This window comes from Ursus americanus, chromosome 5 (assembly GCF_024610735.1).
Source record: "Ursus americanus isolate L20-20 chromosome 5, mUrsAme1.1.p, whole genome shotgun sequence".
NCBI classification, from domain to species: domain Eukaryota; kingdom Metazoa; phylum Chordata; class Mammalia; order Carnivora; family Ursidae; genus Ursus; species Ursus americanus.
Window position 1 is genome coordinate 79,779,057 of NC_142131.1, and position 17,627 is coordinate 79,796,683.

Below are 17,627 nucleotides of genomic sequence, written 5' to 3' on the forward strand. Positions count from 1 at the left end.
CTTAGCAACCAGTGACATTCAGCCAACCTTAGTTTTCTGCTGCCCACACCAACCAAAAGTCTTTGGAAAAAAACCAAACATTTCATTTTGTCTTTTGAAAACCCTTGACCTTTGTTCACTAGGGGGATGCAATTTGCATTGCTCCCCACATCTGTGCTTCCCAATTTGTAACTCTAAGACCTCAAATAAATGCTTTTCTTTTATTTCAGTTCTTCCTTTTTTCTCATTCAACCAGCCTAAGGAAGTAACTACAGAAAAATCAAAATCAAAAGCCACAGAGCTCTCCCTCTGGGCCAAAAGATTGGGAGGGGTAAAGGAAAGAGGGAGAGCTTTCCTTTTTATTTTTTATTACAGTGCTTTTGTCCCATTTCACTCTTCATTGTGTAAGTCATAGTGAGCTAGTTTGATTCATCATGGAACCATTTCACTCTTCAAACATGAGCCTGCATTGCCTTCATTAGAATAAGTCCTTTTAAATACAAAGAAAAATACAAAGGAGCTTCTTAGTTCCAACCAGATCTGGGATGTGAAGTCAGATTTTATGTGTGAGTGACTTAGCTCGTAGCCCCAGCTGCATAACTTTGAAGGCTTTGTCTTCACTCCTGACTCACTGATTGGGAATCTATCGGTGAGTCTGACTCCTGATCCAGTGCTCAGAAAAATAGGTCTGTTGAAGCCCGGAAGGGCAGATTTTTGGACTCTGAAAATTCTGAGTCTATTTTAGAAGCTGAATTAGAATCCCAGGCAAACAGAGGCTGGGGTAGAGTCCCAGATGTTCCTGTTCATAAGACAGAAAGCCTGTGTTAAAGGCAAGCTTGTTTGCTAGATACTATTAAGAACATGGCAGCTTTTCAGTCAAATGAAATCCCTCCTTCCCAAACCCTCACTAACTATATGCTTCATCACTATGGCATTCATTCTCTTTACTTCCTTTCCTGTTGACATTACTTTACTATGGGTAATTTGCTATTTCAAGGGCTTCTGTGGGAAACTTAGCATCTTCCCAAACTGTCTCATCTAAGATGTATCGTCTCCCATCACCTTCATGCCCCCATCCTTTTATCACCTCCACTCTTCCCTTCAGCTCCCTTAGATCTTTCAATATGTCAGCCTTCATACCCCTGCCTCCTGCACCCTTCTGCTCACCCCTGTCAGACCTTCCCTTCCCATACTAGCCCCTCAACTCCTTGTAGTCACTCAAAGTCCGTGCCCCCCCATCAGGGGTGTCAGGGCCCCAAAAGCAACCACTTGAGGTGGAAAACCAAAAAATCCAATTGGAAGAAGACTGGCTATTTAACCCACCATATGGGCTTTGGAGACACCCAAATGTCCAGTGTCTTCTCAGTCCCTCAGCCCAGATTTAGTCCACAGTTTCTGGAAGATTACATATTGGGGCAAAGGCAATCTTAAAAGTCTCCTCCCACAAATACGGTGAAGAGTTTTAGCCCGCATATTGAGCCTGTAACCGTAACTTCTTCTGTCTAGCAGAAACACAATTCTGATAAAAATATAGAGAAGGGCAGAGGTGAAGATCAACGTTTATACACACTAGAGAGTTTTGTATTCTGTGTTTATGCCTGACTCATGTTTAAAATTTTAGAATGAAAACCACAAAATCTCTACTGTGTCTGTCTGTCTGTATGTTATGTGTATGTGGTATCTTCCCACCTCCAGATGGTGTTACCAAATTAATTTATAAAATCCCTTAAGGAAACTCTATCCTAATTGGTTTAGATGAAAATAAGTGCTTATATAAATTGATGTTCCTAAAATTTCTGGGAATATAGAAATATTTTTCATATTCACTTGATTTGAGTAAATCTTTGATAAATAAGATTGTTTTGATATTGTAGGTTTCATGAAAACCAGCCACGTTTTCCTGATTGTTAGCATTAAATAAAATACAGGCATACATTCTTATTCTACTTGAACTTACTAATCAAATAAGTGAATATATATTTGTTAGATGTATAAGACTATAAAAACTATAAATTTGATTTTAATCAAATAACGTTATTCTAACAAACTTTATTTCAACAATAATTGTTTTATAATATGTCTACTTAAAAGAAGTTTCCAATTTTTTTATTATTATTGAAATATAATTGACATACAACATTATATTAGTTTAAGGTATGCAACATAGTGACTCGACAATTCTACACACCGCATTTAGCGTAATAACTTCTAGGTCTATCCATGTTGTCACAAATGGCAAGATTGAATTATTTTTTATGGCTGAGTAATATTCCTCTGTGTGTGTGTGTGTGTGTGTGTGTGTGTGTGTGTGTGTGTGTGATCTTCTTTATTCATTTATTGATGGACATTAGGTTGCTTCCATATCTTGGCTGTTGTAAATAATGCTGTGATAAACATAGGGGTGCATCTATCTTTTTGAATTAGTGTTTTCATTTTCTTTGGGTAAATACCCAGCAATGAAATTATTGGATCATATGTAGTTCTATTTTTAATCTTGGGGGAAACTTCTATACTGTGTTTTGGTTTGGAGTTGTGTAAGTTCTTATATGTTTTGGGTATTACCCTTCAACAGATATATGCTTTGCAAATATTTCCTCCCATTCAGTAGGTTACTTCTTTGTTTTGCTGATGGTTCCCTTCACTGCACAGAAGCTTTTTACTTTGGTGTGGTCCCAATAGGCTGTTTTTGCTTATGTTTCCCTTGCTTGAAGAGACATATCTAGAAAGTATTGCTAAGGTTGATGTCCAAGAAATTACTGCCTATGTTTTCTTTTAGGAGTTTCATGGTTTCAGGGCTCATATTTAGGTCTTTAACCCACTTTTGAGTTTATTTTTGTGAATCATGTAAGAAAGTGACCCAGTTTTTAAAAAAGAAAAGAAAGTGGCCCAGTTTTATCCTTTTGCATGTAGCTGTCCAGTTTTCCCAACACCATTTATTGAAGAGACTGTTGTATATTCTTGCCTCCTTTATTGTAAATTAATTGGCCATACAAGCAGGGGTTTACTTTTGGGATCTCAATTCTCTTCTATTGATCTTTATGTCTATTTTATGCCAGTACCATAATGTTTTGATTACTATAGCTTTGTAGTATATTTTGAAATCTGGGATTGTGATAATCTCTAGTTTTTTGTTCTTTCTCAAGATTCCTTAGGCTATGTCTCAATGAACATATAGGCACTGAAATTTAAAACACAATACCACTTACAACTGCTCAAGAAAAGAGAAATACTGTGCCAGAAATCTCCCCAAACATGTACAGCACTTATCTTCTATACGCAATGCACGTAACTGAATTGTTTTTGGCATTCCTGAAATATCAGTATTATAGTGATGGAGAATATTTTTGTGTTTTCCAGTTGTCAGGGATGTGAGGGTCAGGGGAGGAGGTGGTTGTGGCTATAAAAGGGCAACAGGAGGAATCCCTGTGATTATAGAACTGTTCTGTGGTTTGTCTGTATCAATGTTAACAGCCCAATTATAATATTGTACGATAGCTTTGCAAGATGTTACCATTGGGTTGATATTGCTGTATTATTTTTTACAACTATGTGTGAATCCCCAAGTACCTCAAAATAAAAAGATTGTTTAATACAGATTTTAAAAATGCATACACGTGTAAACACTCGTGTTCCCACCTTCAGTCTGTCATCACCTTGAGGGTCTTGAGACTGCCTGGGGATCGCAGCAACATGCTGTTTCAGAAACTGGTATCATTGCACTTCACAGGAATGGAACGGGAGATTTGACCTTGGCTGCAAGTTTGTTCTCACACTTTTTACAGGATGTTTTGGTGGATTGCACTTGGGGTATGAGAGAACGAAAGGAGTTTGTGTTTGGTGCCTGAGCTGGTGCTTCACAGTAGTGCTGTTTACTGAAAGCTGGGGGGAAATAAACAGGCAAGTATCTAATGTGATGTCCGGTGTTGATATGTGCTTAAGAGAAACTAAAGCAGAGTCCTGGGCTGGATTGTGGCAGAGCAGGACTGGGGAGGTGATTTTAGGAAAGATGACCATGAGGTAAAGAGATATTAATAGGGCCCTATGCAAAAGAGGTTTCCATGGGGGAAAAAAACTGGAAAATAGTTTAATAAAATTACAGTTACGGCAGGATTCTCAGAGCCATGAGTAGTCTAAGGGCACCATGAATCCGAGGGGATGCATGACCTGAAAAGGCCGCACTCCTGTGGTTTTATGTCCCTTCTGGGAACAGGAAGGCTGCTGTAGATTGAAGAATGCTGTTGTTGTGAGGTAGGGAAACTGAAGGGACTCCATTTTTAGAAGGGTCCCTCTCTGCTATTTCTACGCTAGACCCCATTTACTCATGTTCTGTGCTTCACCTTCCATCTGAATTAAACCAAAGAAGCTATCTTCCTATTCTGAAGAGAAAGCAAGAAAGCTAAGTCATTATCTGAGTTCATCCTGGGCCCCCAAACACCTGATAACATCTAAGAACTGGATCCCAAACTTGTTCTAGGATATTAGCTTTGAACAAATCTCAGCTGACAATGGCATCCACACCCAATACCTTCAATGATTTATAAAGTAACACCTGTTTTTCAACTGCCATCTGCCCTTGACCAGAGCCTACCCTGGATTCCTGAACGAGTATCTACCCTGGACCCCTTTCCTATATAAACTTCTAGCCCCAAGCAACAGAGAGACTTACTTTCCTTTTCTTTTCAAGTCTCCCAAACAATCCACCTGCTATACTCTATCACTTATGCTATTTAATAAACTCTGCGTTCACTTCCTCCCGGGTCGAGTTTGATGTCTATCCTGAGCGAAGCCAAGGACCCCCTTCGCTGGTCCTGTGTGTCCCCCTCTGGGTCCAATGTCAGTTGTTCTAAGGTCCCTGCACTAGGGGCATGGGACTCTTCTCTGGGAACCCCTGTGGCCCCTCGAGCCAGTCACCATCCCTCTGTGTCTCTCCTGCTGCAGAGATGTGGCATCTGCCATCTGGAACCCTGAGCGTGATAAAGGAAATTTTCAAGTTTTAATGGCTGTGGGCCCTGCTCCTGGTCTCCCAAGGAAGCCATACCCTTACCAAGATCAGAATGTCTTCACCAAACTTCAAAGTATGGGCTCTATTTCTGCCCTGAGCACACATTATACAACTGCTTCTTTAGCCAATGACCTAAAAGAAACATTTCAAATAAAGATAAGAGTAAAAATCTCCCTACATTCTGTTCCCATACCTCCAAAGCCTGCAACCTTGCACCTACTAAAAGCGAAAGATAAAGTGTGTATTTTTCTGAAATGTCCTTCATCATGATGATTTGTAACTCTTGATGTAACAAAAAATCATATATAACCCAGGATTAAACATTCCTTCTCTGGAGCACCATCCTTGTGAAGTTTGTGTATCCCGGGCAGCTGCCCTCACTTGAGCCTGTGATCTCATAAAACTCTCCTCCTTTCTTTTTAGAAATTCTAAAAGGTTTGTTCCTTTTGCAACCACGAGAGCATCCCTTGCTGTGGATTTGAAAGGGGCTGTGAGAGCAGAGGCCCAGAGGCCTACCCTGGAGAGTGAATGTGCACAGTCTGTCTGTGTATCAACCAAATACTTTCAGTTATGTCTTCCTCTTTCCAAAATGTGATTGAGGCTTTTCTCATTTAACACACCCTCTGAAGCCCCGGAGCTTAGGAAAGGCCTTCACGTTCATCATTCCTTGCTCGCAGTGACTTGAACTGCGCGGCCTTGCTGAGCTGCCTGAGCAAGGATTGCTGTGACGAGGTCCAAGGGTGTGTTCCTTCCCCGAACCACACCTTCCCTCAGCTGCTTTTTAACTTTTAATTTGGAAATGTTCGAACATAGACAAAGGAAAATAGAATGAACCCCAATAGTCCTATCCATCACTAGCTTCAAAAATCACCAATTCCTGGTCATCCCCTGCCATCTAAATTCCCATCTATCCCCTCAAGCTTCCACATAGTTTTAAAGCAAATTTCAGACATTATTTCACCCATAAATAAAAGGTGATACTTTTAGAGATATAATGTGATAGTAACCATAACTTATCATCTCTTTAAAAAATTAATAATACCTACTTTCTATCATCCAATATCCAGTTATTATTCTCATTTCCCCAACAGTCTCCCACAGACAACATATAGATCTATTTGGTCTGTGTGTTCTATCGGCATGCAAATAAATTCCAAATTTATAATAAATTATAATTAGTTGATATATCTCTTAAGTATCTTGTAATCTGTTAGTTCACTCTCCTTTTACTTTTCCTTGCAATTTTTTGTGAAAGAAAATGAAATTTTTCTGGTAGTCTGTATGTTGCTGTATGTTACTGGCTCAATCATTTTTAACATGTTTCTCTGTCCCTATATTTTCTGAAAATTGGTAACTGGATCTAGAGGCTTGATAAGATTCAGAGTTTTTTGTTTGGTTGGTTGTTTTTTATTGTTTTGTCTTGTTTTTTGTTTTTGTTTGGCCTACATCCATCCATTTATTAGCAGTGGCAAGGACAACCCGTTCGCTAGGATGCAATGGGGGGTTACTCAGATCAGAAGGCTATCTGCAGAGGGGAGGAGGGAAAAGGGACAAAAACAGAGAAAGAATGTCTCTGTTTTGCACAACAAGCAGCTCCCACCAAGGAGACACATGGCCAGGTGTTCCAACGAGACACCCTTGCATGAGCCAGTTTGGAGCTGAGGACCTGTGCAGAAGGCCCCTTTAGCTCATAACGCTAAGATCTCCTATCAGCAGGGTTTTCTGCTATTTTTTGAACATACAGTGTATGCACTAGCATGTTGACATCCTAAGTTTGCACAGATGAACTGAAGTGTCTAACTAACAAAATATTTATTTATAAGTTCCCTAATATATCAAGCACCCTGTCCCTGTCCCCTAGGACATTGAATAAAAGCTTCCTGCACTAACCCCAAAGGGAAACAGTGCTTTCAGAACTATTTCCCTGTCTCTTACTTGTTGCAAGTAATAAAATAGCTTTTGCTCAAACCAAGAGACTTGGGCTGGTCCCCTGGCTGATGGACCGCAACTAGCCGACCCTGTGTTCAGTGACAACCCTAACCTTGTTTTTACCACAATGATGATCAGGAAAGCGTGTACAAAAGAAACTTCTGGTTAAGTATTTGGTTATACTCATGTATAGGATAAATGCTTGATTTTTTTTTCTTCCTTTATTTACCAGTTTTCTAAATAATAACGTGGTTCCTTAGCACCAAATGAGGTTTTAGGTTTTTTTGTGGGGTTTTGTGTGTGTGTGTGTGTGTGTGTGTGTGTGTGTGTGTGTGTGTTTTAGTGCCATTATGAGTCGGTAGATTTCAACATATTGGATGTGTTTCAGTCCATTGCACTTGTAATTCCCGCTGAAGCTCCAATAGGTCGCCCAAAGGGAGCTGCATCAGGCTGACCCTAATTCCTCTCGCCTGGACCAGGGATGTCAGGCTCATTCCCTCCGCAATCAGGGGGACCCTGATTACTCCTGGGGACCCCTAGTTCCTTCGTGTGCAAAATGGGATTTATATAGTCATTCTTATCTACAACCTTTTCACTTCTCCATTCCTATTTACGTTATCATTCCTAACAGCATTACAGCCGCCCTCCGTTTTAGGTTTAGCTCTAAGGCATCCTAAACTAGAGCTCGGACCAGGAACCTAAGCTCTCTGGGTAAAAGGGCAGTAGGGCGGCCAGAACCAGTGAGATGCGGTCCGCCCACCTCCTAGAGCGGAATCGGAACTGCGCCGGCGGGCCTAGCGAGCGCTGCGCCGCAGCAGCCCCTCTGTCTTGGTTCCGCGGGTGCAAAACGGGGGCCGGGGGACCACGGGTCGTCTGAGGCTCCGGCAAGGGCCACGGGGCTGCAGCGGGCAGGGGCGGGCATACGCCTCCCGGGGCGCCCGCACGCTCTGACTGTAGCCAATGGGCACGCGGGACTGGTGGTGGCCGACGCACCGAACCCTAGGACGCGGGGCTGCGGGGCAGTAGCGGGAGCTTGGCCGGAAGGCTGCCTCTGCCCCGCCCTCTCTGCGTCTCGCTGGTCGGGATCCCTGAAGGCGCACCTGCAGCGGAAGTTCCGCGGCCGCCTTTTCGGAGAGAACTTTCCACGTGGCAGGGTGGAATTTTGATTTATTTTACCCTCTGGAAAGTTGGAGAGTTATTTAAATGGGGGAGGGAGGTAAAAGGTAGAAGAGATTATTGGATTTCGCCTTCTTCGTGTGGCCTTTCCAGGCTCTGAGGGAGCCCAGAATGTGCGGCCCCTAAATACGGCCCTTTGGCATGGGCATTATTTTGAGCTGAAGTCAGCTGAGAATCACCAAGTGGAGAAAGAGTTCTCTGCCCTCCCCTTATGCACCTGAGAGCAGGCCATAAATGTCCTTACATGAAGGTGTGTTTCTGTTTCAGGAAGAATGACCCTAGGCACCCCAGATAAGTCTGCAAAAGCAAGCTTTCCTAAATATCCCTTATCTTTCATCAGTTCCTCCATGTATTTCCTAGTTATGTTCCTTGAAACCGAAAACCTCTTTCCTTTGAGATCCTTTGAGTCTAACTTCGTGCAATTTCGCTTCTTTTCTGTATACTCCCCTGTGTGTAAAATACGAATAAAATTTTAGGCCATTTTCTCCTGCTCGTCCGTCTTTTGTGAGTTAACGTCACATGCTACCAGGCGCTAAATCTAAGAGCACAGAGGAAAAGTTTTTTCTCCTTGACACGTGTGATGCATAGTTACCAATCCAAGGTGAGTCAAACATTCCTTTTAAGCTCACAGGCCAAATCCATCCTTGAGAATGCTAGAGAGCCCCCAAGTATCTGCAAAATCTGGGGTTGTGTTTCCATGGAAAACCTCAGTCTGTTCTCCCAACACGTCATATTTCTGTAGCTTTCACATTTCCTCGTACATTTTTATTTTTGCATCAATGGAGAATCAGACTTACCCCACGTATTAGAGTTCTCCAGAGAGGCAGAAACAATAGGGGAGACAGGCAGAGGTAAGACATTGGCTCATGCGATTATGGAGGCCAGGAAGTCCCCGGATCTGCAGCGCACGTCAGCAACCTTAAGACCCAGGAAAAGCCACCAATTCAGTTCCAACCCAAAGGTCTGGAAAAGTTTAAAGGCCATCAGGCAGGAAGAATTCTCTCTTACTTGCAGAAGGGTCAGCCTTTTTGTTCAAGTTAGGCCTTTAACTTTGAATGAGTCCCACCCAAATCAGGAAGGGTAATCTGCTTTACTCAGTCTACCAATTCAAATGTGAATTTCATCCAGAAACACCCTCACAGGCACGTGAGTAATGTTTGACCAAATATTTGGGCATCCTGTGGCCTAGTCAAGTTGACACAAAATTAACCATCACACCCCATCACCAGAGAGTTGCCTTTAGAGTATCCTGTGTGCTGCTTTATGGTCACAGGAAGACAGGAGGGGCTCTAGGCATCATAGGGACCTTGAAGCAGGAAGAAGAGGGAACAGGCAATATCAGCCTACTCTCTTCTGTGCTGGTTTTCTTTCTTTCCTTTCTTTCTTTCTTTCTTTCTTTCTTTCTTTCTTTCTTTCTTTCTTTCTTTCTTTCTCTCTCTCTCTCTCTCTCTCTCTCTCTCTCTCTCTCTCTCTCTTTCTTTCTTTCTCTTTCTTTCTTTCTTTCTTTCTTTCTTTCTTTCTTTCTTTCTTTCTTTCTTGTCTTTCTGTCTTTCTTTCTTTTTTAAGAAAAAGCACTCCTGAGGTCCACAGCAGACTTCCCCAGACACCCCAATGGCCCCAAATGGTCACCTGGCCTTTGGTTGCAAGAAGGCAGGGGGAAGGGAGGGGTTGGGAAATTGAATATTAGGAAAAGGAGAGTAAGAATCATTGTGTTTGGTCATCTGACACTAATCATGATTGGTTTGGGTGTATTGCTACCCCTTATAGTCTGGGGGCTGTGTTAGCTGAGAAGGGAGATGGAATGGCTAAGGGAGGGGGTGGTGTGTACAACAGTATCAGACATCGTTCACAAATGGAAACCCCAGTCTAGCCCTGCCTCTCTGAGTCTCCATTCTTGGCATTTTTAGGGTTTGGGATGTTTATAAACTCAATCACATTTGTATAGACAATTTCTTGGTTTATTTCTAAATCTTGATTCTCTTTATTATGTTTGAACTTTAAAATAGTTTCATTCCCAGATGGCAGCCTTCTTTCTCTTGTTCCTGTGTCTCTTGGGGCTGGGGGAGGGTCCTGTTGTGGACCCTTTGTATGGTCAAATTGAAACTTCTCAAAGTGGAAGATGGGGGTCCTGCCACTGGCCATCTGTCTTGGTGGCTCTGTGGATCTGCCCAGATCCCAGGGCAAACCACTCTTTTCCAGAGCAGGTCCCTTCCTGTTGCAGTCAGAAGACTCCCACCTTACCCTCCCACATGGGTTCTGGCAAATGGCCTAGATGTGCTTTCAGGTGATGCTTGTGCCACCTCCCTCCCCCTATCATCTCATCCTCTGACCTGATGTACCATGCAGTGCCTTGTCTTAGACTGAACTGGGGCCATTTTCTGCGGGATGCAGATGAGAGGTTGCTGCTTTCATGATTCAGATCATTTATGGTGCCCCACACCTGAAGAATGAAGTCCCAGGACCTAGAGTTTAGGATTTCAAACAAAAGATGGAGTCCAGCTGCAATTTGTCCTTCTACCTCCCCCACAGTCTGTCTAATTTATCACTGAGTCCCGTATGTGGAGTTCCTCCTTCAAATCACAGACACACACAACACACACACACGTACACACACCTGGTTTACCTCACCTGGGCATGATCACTGCCTGACCTGCTCTCCTTGACACTCCCTCAAGGATAGTTCGTGTTAACGTTCTCTCTCGGGGATCATTTACTATCCACATCGCCCAGGTCCCCATGCTACCCCTCTGTTGTTGCACGTAGCACTGTATATTGCAATCACTTACATGTCGAAAGTCTAGAACACTAGGAATTTGTGGTCTGGGTTAGTTTTAGGACTGCTGTAATAATTAATGCTTCTTAAACAGGAGAATGGCAGATAGGTCAATGCCCATAACAGACTCTTTTCTAAATAATTTTTTAAAAAGACTTATTTATTTGAGAGAGAGAGAGTAAGCAGGGGAGGGGCAGAGGGAGAGAGAGAGAAGCTCCAGTGGACTCACCACTGACTGTGGAGCCTGACGCGGAGCTTAATCTCATGACCCAAAGATCATGACCGGAGCCAAAACCTAGAGTCCGATGCTTAACCAACTGAGCCACCCAGGCACCCCTCTCAATAATAATTTTTATGATAAAGTATTTCAAATCAATAGGGGATATAAACAATGCAACAATCAGCTCTTTGAAAGGGGACAAAATTCATATTCTGAAATCAATTCTAGGAAGACTGTTGTGGTTTTGAAATTTGTTCATGAGTTCTTTCATATTCTTCCTTTCAAGCAATGGAGCTTAATCCCCTCACCTTGAGGATGGGCTGGACTTAGTGATTGGCTTCCAATAAGGAGCGTAGTGCAACCTCGGAGACTAGGGCACTACCATGGCTTCTGCCTTCTGATCACTTGCTGCCGTGCCAGGGGGACACTCCAGCAGGCCCACAGAGAGACCATGGTGAGGAGCTGAGGCTGCCATGAACAGCCACGTGAGGAGCCATCCTGGAGGCAGCTTCTCCACCCACAGGCGCACCTCCAAGTGGAGGCAGCCCCAGCCAACATCTTGCCTACGGTCTCATGAGAGAACTTGAGTCAGAACCACTCAGTTAAGATGCTTTCAAATCCCAATCCAAAGAAACTGTGAGATGATACATGTTTGTGGCATTAAGCCACCAAGTGTGGAGAAGTAGTATGTTACACAACAACACACCACTAATACAAAGAACAAACAGCAAAATATTAAAAAAATAAATTAAAATACAACATAAGTGGGTGTTGGAGGGGAAAGAACCCTCTAAAGTTTAATGAAAGATTCCTGAGTACCTGAATGTAAGTGTCACCAGCCCATGTAATAGGTGAGGCCTCCTGTCTGCCTCGTTGGATGATGCCAGCTCGGGGTGCAAGAGTTCAGCATGGCCATAGGGCCTCTCTCTTTCCCTCCTTCTGAAATTCCCTGACTGTAGCAAGATTTAGTGTTCACCAAATACCCACAAGCTCCCCCACTTCAGCCACCTTTGCAGCTGGAATGGAGCTTTGTGACTTGGTTCTGGTCCAAGAGACATGGGCCTTAAGGATATAAGGCACTTCTAGGCCTGCCCCTTAAAAATATCCCATAAGGATCTTCCAGTTTTCTGTCCCCCAACAGTGACAGCCCTGAAGTTCCGTGTTCCAGATGTTACGGCTACAAGATGGAGAAGGACAATCTGGTCGGCACAGAACTTTACATGAGCAACAAATAAAGCTTGTGTTCAGCCACTGAGATGGAGGGTTTATTTGCTACTGTCCCTAGTCTAGCCCATCTTGACGAAATCGTTGCCGCTTTCTAGTACCTGTAGTAGAACCTGGAGTACCTCTAGTACTAGTACTTTCTAGAATCTGTCTCTGGATCATTGGGGTATTCCATATATTCCCCAGGGCCAATCCAGGTTGTGTGTGTGTCTACACTGCTGTCCCCTCCAGCTCAGTTACAGTTCTTTGTATAGACAGATTATCCCCAGAGTTGTAGGGACCATGGCACCCATAATGCAGGTACAAATATGGACCTGAGCCTTGCCCATGATTTTCTATAGCCCAGCCAAGACCAGGCTATCATGTTTCACAAGACTCAACACCCACAAACCCTGGGCAGTCCTAAGGGGCCCCTACAAGACACCCCCTGCTAGCTCCTGGCATGCTCTACGTGTTCCCGAAAGAGCCAGATCTGGGGGATGAGGAAGTCAACCTACGACCCATAAAGTCTCTCTTCCAAGTCCTTGGGTCCTACCTCTTCCCCAGTGTATAAAGGGGGATGATCCACTCCCCTCAGGACCCAATGTCTGTAGGAATGTGACCACAGCAACGATGGTAGTTAATACTGATATCACGGTTATTGTATGGCAGGGCTCGTTGTAAGTGCTTTACGTATACTAATTTCATTTTCACAATAACCCTATAGAGTAGGAACTGTTCCTACCTCTTATCCTCATGAGGAAGTGGAGACCCAGGGAGTGAGGGAGCAGTGCAGGGTTACACAGCTACCTAGCCCCATAAGAAACCCAGAGCCCATATGGAGAGAGCCTGGATGTCCATCAACAGAAGAATGGGTAAAGAAGGGTTGGTGTGTGTGTGTGTATATATATATCTATAAAATAGTGTATTACTCAGCCATCAGAAAGAATGAAATCTTGCCATTTGCAACCACATGGGTGGAGCTAGAGCTTATGATGCTAAGTGAAATAAGTCAGAGAGAGACAAATACCATATGATTTCATTCATATGTGGAATTTAAGAAACAAAACAGATAAACATAGGGGAAGGGAGGGAAAAATAAAATAAGATGAAAATGGACAGGGAGGCAAACAAGAAGAGATGCTGAACTCTGGAAACAGACTAAGGGTTTCTGGAGGGGACGGGGGTGGGGGGATGGGGTAACTGGGTGATGGGCATTAAGGAGGGCACGTGGTGGAAGGAGCACTGGGTGTTATATGCAACTGATGAATTACTAAATTCTATCTCTGAAACTAATAATATAGTATGTGTTAACTAAATGTAATTTAAATAAGGAATTAAAAAAAAACCCAAAACCCAGAGCCCAACACTGACTCAAGAGAAATGCCTTAGAGCAGGATGCCATTTTCCAAGAGCTCACTCTCTGAATTAGGGAAATGAAGTACAATTCCTCTGACTTTCAACTTCTCCAAAGCCTTATGTAACTGTGAATTGGTCCATGTATACAAGAGGAAGTTCAATTCTGCCTATCTTTAAAAAACATTTCCTTCCTCCTGCCAAATTGGCAGAGGCCTGCGTGGCATCTCCATGGCCTCTTATTTGGTCTTCGTGTCCTGTGGTCTGGAGAAGAATGGCATCTCCAAGAGGAGACCAGGCAGCTGGGCTTGGGCCAGCAGATGCCAAAGACATTCTCAGGACAGAGCATTTGAAAGATGGTAAAGATTTTATTTATTATTAATTTATTCATTCATTCATTCATTTATGAGAGACAGAGAGAGAGAGCAGGGGGAGGGCCACAGGGAGAAGGGGAGAATCTCAAGCAGACTCTGAACTGAGTGTGGAGCCTGATGTGGGGCTGGATTTCACAACCCTGAGATCATGACCTGAACCGAAATCAACGGTCTGACACTTAACTGACTGAGCCACCCAGGCACCCCCGAAATTGTTAAAGATCCCAGCGCCAAAAGTGCCCAGCTGTGTGTCCTTGGGCAATTGTTTACCTTCTCTGTTTCCTCACCTGTAGAATAGGGTTCTATAGACAGTGCCTTCATCATAGGGGTGTTAAGCAGTAGTATATCCATATATGTCGACCACTTAGAACAGAGCCTGGCACAAAATTAGCCACATAAAAGCACTCACTATTTTTAATTATCATTGTAGATGCAATTTCAGTCAGGACTTCTGGAAAGAAGATACACCCCTTTGCACAGGACCCACAAATGAACAGTAGTTGGGCTGCTATTCCTTCTCAATCTTTTTCCAGGGATTGTGAGTAATCCTTAAAAACCACTGATAATTCAAGTAACTCCAGGTTCGTTCTTGTCTCTCTCGCAGCTCACCGGTGTACCTGCCATGCATGGATTTTACATATCCCTTTACATCTTCCAAATGTGAAAGGAACTCCCCGACATTAAAAACATTAGGAGCATTTATGGCAAATTCAAAAGGTGAATTTCTTTGATACAGAATGTGTTCCCATGACAGACAAAAATTCCACAAAAGATGTTAAGACTATACTTAATCTAAAGAGGGGAGGTGGGGGCGCCTGGGTGGCACAGTCCTTAAGTGTCTGCCTTCAGCTCAGGGCGTGATCCCGGGTGTTCTGGGATTGAGCCCCACATCAGGCTTGTCCGCTGGGACCTGCGTCTTCCTCTCCCACTCCCCCTGCTTGTGCTCCCTCTCTCGCTGGCTGTGTCTCTCTGTCAAATAATAAAATCTTCAAAAAAATAAAATAAAATAAAATAAAATAAAATAAAATAAAATAAAATAAAATAAAATAAAGAGGGGAGGTGGACCCTGGAGGATATCACTGTAAGGGTAAGCAAATTGAACAATCCTACATGTTTTATTTTCGTTTGTTTTGTTTTGTTGCCTGCAAATTTAGGAAAAAACAAACCTGTTAAAACCCAGTCCTGGGCAAGTGAGTATGTAAAACACTCCATACTCATGGTTGGGGGCTTCATAAATTGGTATAATTCTTGAGAGTAGTTTAGCAATCTGATTCAATTTGTTTTATTATGCTTAAATATATTTTTAAATAAAATAGTACATTCTCATGGTTCAAAATGCAAAGAGTATAAAAAATGATATGCACTAAAAATTCTCCTTCCCACCCTTCTCCTCCAGAAACTCAGGTACCTCCCCACAGACACCCATGTTAGTGATTTCTGGTGCGAACTCTCAGGGATATTTTTATGAACATACACAAATAGGTACATGTCTTTTTCATCCTTTCTTATACAAAGTATAGCATATTATAATTTGGAATATTGATTTCTTTGCACCTTAGAGATTTTCCTATACCACCTCATAAAGAGCCTCCTCTTTCTTTTTACAGCTGAATATTAGTCCATCGCATGGTATTATGGGTTATATCATGTCCTCCTGAAATTTCATATTTTGAAGTCCTAACTCTGAGTACCTCAGAATGTGACCTTATTGGGAAATAAGGTCACTGCAGGCATCATTATTTAAGATGAGGTCATTTTGGAGTAAGTTGAGATACTAATTCAATATGATTGGTTTCCTTATAAAGGCAGAAAATTTGGAGGCAAGGATGGGTTGTTACACACCTAAGCCAAGGAACGCCAAAGATTGCCAGCAAACCACCAGAAACTAGGCGAGAAGCATGGAACAGATTCTCCTTCACAGCTCTCAGGCAGAGCCAGCCCTCTTGACCCCTAGCTCTTGGTCTCCTAGCCTCCAAAACTTTGAGCCGATACGTTTCTGTTGTTTAAGCCACCCGGTCTGTGATGCTTTGTTATGGCAGCCCGAGCAAACTAATACACACGGAAGTATACTGATTTCTTCTATCACTTCCTTACCTTGGACATTCAGAGTTTTTTTGCAATCTTTACTTTTAAAAATTCTTCAGTGAAAAATACTTCCACACACCGTTTCACACCAGCATGGTGCATTTCTAGAGGAGAACTGATGCAGCAAAGGGCGTGTGTATGGTGATCCATTCCGCCAAGATACCTCCTTGAAGGTTGAGAAAGTCTGCATTCCCACCAGCAGGGCAAGGAGAGGGCTTTCCCTCTGTTCTTACGACCACAGTTTGTTAACAAACTTTTGGATGTTTGCTAATCTGATAAGAGAAAAAATGGTATCTCTGTGCTTTTTTGGGTTTGCATTTTTTATTATGAGTCATTTGAATATTTTTCTATGAATGTACTTTTCTTTTGGGTTGTTGGTCTTGCTTATCAGTTTTGGAGGAGCTCTTTGTGGATCAGGGATATTACCCTTTTTAAAAAAGTTTTTATTTTAATTCCAGTTAGTTAACATACTAGTTACATTAGTTTATATTAGTTTCAGGTGTGTAATTTAGTGATTCAACACTTGCATACACACCTGGTGCTCATCATGACAAGTGCACTCTCTAATCCCCATCATCCCTCTATCCTCCCATCCTCCATCCCTCTCCCCTCTGGTAACCATCAGTTACCAACCACAATACTCTCTAGCTTCATCCATGTCATTGCAAATGGCAAGATTTCATTCCTTTTTATGCTGAATAAAATTGCATTCCATATATATACACACACACATACATACACACCACATCTTCTTTATTAAACAATTTATGGACACTTGGGCTGTTTCCATATCTTGGCTATTGTAAATAATGCTGCTATGAACTCAGGTGTGCATGTATCCCTTTAAATTAGTGTTCTCATAATCTTTGGGTAAATAATCAGTAGTGGATTGTTGGATCATAAGGTAGTTCCAATTTTTTTTTTTTTGAGAAGGAGAGAGAATGAGCAGGGGAGGGGCAGAGGGCGAGGGAGAAAGAGAATCCCAAGCAGGCTCCACACTCAGCAAGGAGTCCAATGTGGAGCTTGATCGTGTGACCCTGAGACCATCACCTGAGCTGAAAACACCCAACCAGACACCCAACCAACTGAGTCACCCAGGTGCCCCAAGGTAGTTCTATTTTTAACTTTCTGAGGAACCTCCATACTGTTTTCCACAATGGCTGCACAAGTTTGCATTCCCACCAACAGTGTAAGAGGGTTCCCCTTTCTCCACATGCTCACCAACACCTGTTGTTTCTTGCGTTGTTGATTTCAACCTTTCTGACAGGTGTGAGGTGATATTTCATTGTGGTTCTGATTTGCATTTCCCTGATGGGGAGTGATGTTGAGCATCTTTTCTTGTGTCTGTTGGCCATCTGGATGTCTTCTCTGGAAAAATGTCTATTCATGTTTTCTGCCCATTTTTTAAAAAAAGATTTATTTATTTGAGAGAGAGAGAGCATGAGTGGGAGGGGCAGAGGGGGAGAGAGAATCTTCAAGCAGACTCCCCACTGAGCATGGAGCCCTAGGTGGGCCTCGATCCCACAACCC